At 41.8% G+C, this 3,521-nt stretch overlaps 1 pseudogene; it reads left to right on the forward strand.

The window, feature by feature from the left end:
- Nucleotides 1-2,954: 2,954 nt before the first annotated feature.
- LOC148362158 (U2 spliceosomal RNA) lies at nt 2,955-3,074 on the forward strand (annotated as a pseudogene).
- Nucleotides 3,075-3,521: the final 447 nt, after the last annotated feature.

Here is a 3,521-nt window from a genome sequence, read left to right on the forward strand (position 1 = left end):
AATTGAACGTGTACCCAACCAACAATTTAGTCCTTAACATGAACGTGCATCTTTATATATAAAATTATTAAAAGTAATGATTCACGTTTCACGGATCCCTAAAGCGCCCACGTCATCAAAGAACCTAAAGAAGCCAATAGCAACGAAAGGTTTGCAGTGCACGGCGATCAGCGTTGTGACCTCGTAGCTCGCCTTTGTGGCATTTTCATTTGACTCGCAGGGCCTCGTGAAAAACTGCTCCTGTGCTGTTAAAACAGCTTCCAGTTGCTCCACTTATTCACAGTGTTTGTTTCCTGTTAGCTTTTTGAGGTCAGCATGTTTAGTCTGGCAGTGCCTGTCAATATTACATGATTTTAAAACGGCCACAGTCTCTTGGCAAATTTGGTAGTGTTAGGAATAAATCATAAATTGCAAATTTAGCGTTTACCAAATTGTTCGAATTAGTTATCGAACTCCATTAACCAAACACAAACTTTATTCTCTTAACACTGCGTGCTTTTTTTCTTGATTTTTGGGAAACATATTGACAAGAGACAGGCTTTTCCACACGGGGGCAGATTTATTTTCTCAAATTATTTCTCAAGTGAATTCCATCGAATTTTGCCGAATTGTTATCGAATAAGTCTAATTAGTCTTGTCGAGCCTTGCTCCCATTTGTCTCTGGTCCTGTCTTGTCCGTCTCTGCTGTTCCTTTGACACGTCGGGGCTTCTGCCCCTCCCCCTTGGGCAGGTGACTCCTCCCCTGGGCGACTCCTCACGTGGCTTCCACCCAGTCGCCACCTCCTCCTCGCCGGAAGACGCCGCCACGTCTAGAGAGCTCAAAGCAATGCCAAAAACAAGGCCTAATTCCCTCGTCGGCGCCCCTCTATCAAAATTCCCCAGCCAAAACACTCTACACTTCGAACGGCGCGACCTTCAGCCCTCTGTGAAAAATCCCCACTGCATTCAACAAAATTCAATTTGTATTATATTAAATCCCTCTTAGTCAATTAAATAAAATAAAAAATCCTTGTGTAGATCGTTTTGGATTTCAGTGGGAAAATAGTCTATTTTATATATTCTAGAAGTCGCAGCCATCAAGGTCAACTTTTCTTTTTATTTTCAGTCCCCATGTCGGAATCGGTTTTGCTCAAATTCTTACAGAAAGCCAAGGGCAAAGTGGCCAAAGAGCCACTACCATCATCAGATGAAATTTAAAGTACAACACAAGAGCAAATTTCTTCCTTTTTCCACACACCAACGCCGGAATGCCAAATACAAATACACACAATTTTTTAAATGAAAATAAAGTTAATATCGGAAAAAGGATACAATTATGGCAAGGCACAGACTAACCATGTAAGGAAAGTGGCCTTGAGGGAGGCTCATCCACATTAATATGAATGACGATATTGGGAAGAATTTTAAGCTAGCTAATCACCCGAACAATAAAACACTAACGCACATCTTAGCTCAAATCTTTTAAACATTCCATATCCTTTTAATTTCATGCTTCCACATGGATCAATATCCTCTTAAAATTTGCAAACTACTTCAATTTAGAGAACGTTGAGAACCGAATGCATGTGCAGTAATTCCTTGCTGTATTACGGGTTACGTAGTTTGGCTACTTTGCGGATTTCCATCGTGCAATATGTTCTACATTCTGATTGGTTTAACAGTTGACCCGCCCCTTTTCTGCTTATGTCTTGGTGTGAGTCCATAATATTGCGGTCTAAGTTGTAAACGTACAAAACAGCTTGAAGAACCTACATTCCATAAATTCCGGACCATAAGCCGCTACTTTTTCCACAAACGTACAACCCTGCGGCTTATTCAGTGATGCGGCCAATCTATGTAATTTTTCTAACAGCTGCCAGCGGCGCTCGAGTACAAAAGGTAAGATATAGACCGGTGGAATATATGCGCCAAGGAAGACTGCAACTTCTTAGCTTGCGCACAAATTAAATTAGCGACATATCCTCATCATGCAAATTGCAAAAAGAAAGGCACATAAAGCAACTTTCAAGCTAAACGCAATCAAGCAGTCCGATAAAGAAGGAAAAAGCTACTGCAAGTAAACTTTACTTTGCGAGCATGTTGCTAGCGTGTTAGGGAATAAGGGAGCGTGGGACGAAGTCTATATGACAAAGTCTCTTTCCCATACTGAAAGAAGACTACTTTGATGACATCAGTTCAGTAGCCTAGATGGTAAGGCGCCCGCTTTGAGACTGGGAGGTTCGGGTTCGCGCCCCGGCCGAGTCATTCCTAAGACTTAAAAAGTGGTCGGCGGCGCCCTCTCTTGGCTGCGGCTGCATCGGGTCAGATGCAATCGACATTTCGTTCTGTGTACATTGTTACACAGAATGACAATACTAGGAAATTATTATTATAATATTATTATTATAAGGAGGAAGATGAGGACGGTTTACTGTGGTTTCTACATGTACGGTACGTTTTTTTTTTTAACAGACCCGTTTATTGTGTCGCGAGCGTGTTGCTAGTAGCGTTTTGCTACCCTTCACAGGCACGGTTTGGGATGAAAGTTATATTATTATTAAAGCTTTGAAAAAACTCGGTGTACCGTCTTTCTTTGTAAATATGTGTAACCATGTATAATATGTATTTGCAACTGTATATTTTTGTAATGTATTTATTTTTAAATGAGAAAGAAGGGGCGGGGCGAATGTGGGCCGACCGGAAGTGGAGTAAAGGTGAGACGTGATAGTGGACACGGCCGACTATAGTGGATATATATTTTTCCCACGCTCACCTTTGGAAATATACACTTTTTTCCTTGGATTATTTTCAACCGGCACCTGGACTCTGCAGGTCTCCATCAAACCTGGACTGTGTCGGGTATGGGTTAAGATCGGTTCTCGTTTCTCGCTTGATACCTATGATGCTATGTCCTTAGCTTGGCCTTAGCTTGGCCTTGTTGTTTTTGGACTGTGGCTTTGATGCTATGTCAGTCCTTAGCTTGGCCTTTGCCATGATCTTTGATTTTTGCAATCCGGAGATGGAATAAGAGCTTGCTCTGTCCACTCCACGCATCGGCCCGGTATTGCAGTACCTCCGGGAACGGTGCATTCGCAATGATCGCAGCAAGGCTTTAGGGCTAGGACCTTAGCTTGGCCTTTTGGCTGAGAGTAAGTGTCCCGGCTCCTAGGCTTTGTAGCGTATTATGAACTGACCGATAATGGATAATGAATAACGAAGATAGAACAATAACCCGTAAAAACCCCAATTTTGTGTTTGTGTTGCATTTTTTCAATGTGGGCACATGCGGCTAATATACAGGTGCGGCTTGTGTATGTACAAAATCTGTTTGGGTGCGGCTCAAAATCCTAAAACGATCGCTCTACCTCCTGAGCTACTGCCGCCCAACTACGACAACTAATAATGTCATATGTTGCTATATTATGCACAGTTTCTAGCATTTTTTAAATCACAAATGGATCATTTTTTTTAAGGAAATAGAAACACGATGACTCATATAAGCTTACACTCAGAGTTTTTTCGAATCAAAATTGTATTAATGG

The sequence above is a fragment of the Urocampus carinirostris genome, chromosome 7 (genome assembly GCF_059441175.1).
Source record: "Urocampus carinirostris isolate Australia breed hairy pipefish chromosome 7, RoL_Ucar_1.0, whole genome shotgun sequence".
NCBI classification, from domain to species: domain Eukaryota; kingdom Metazoa; phylum Chordata; class Actinopteri; order Syngnathiformes; family Syngnathidae; genus Urocampus; species Urocampus carinirostris.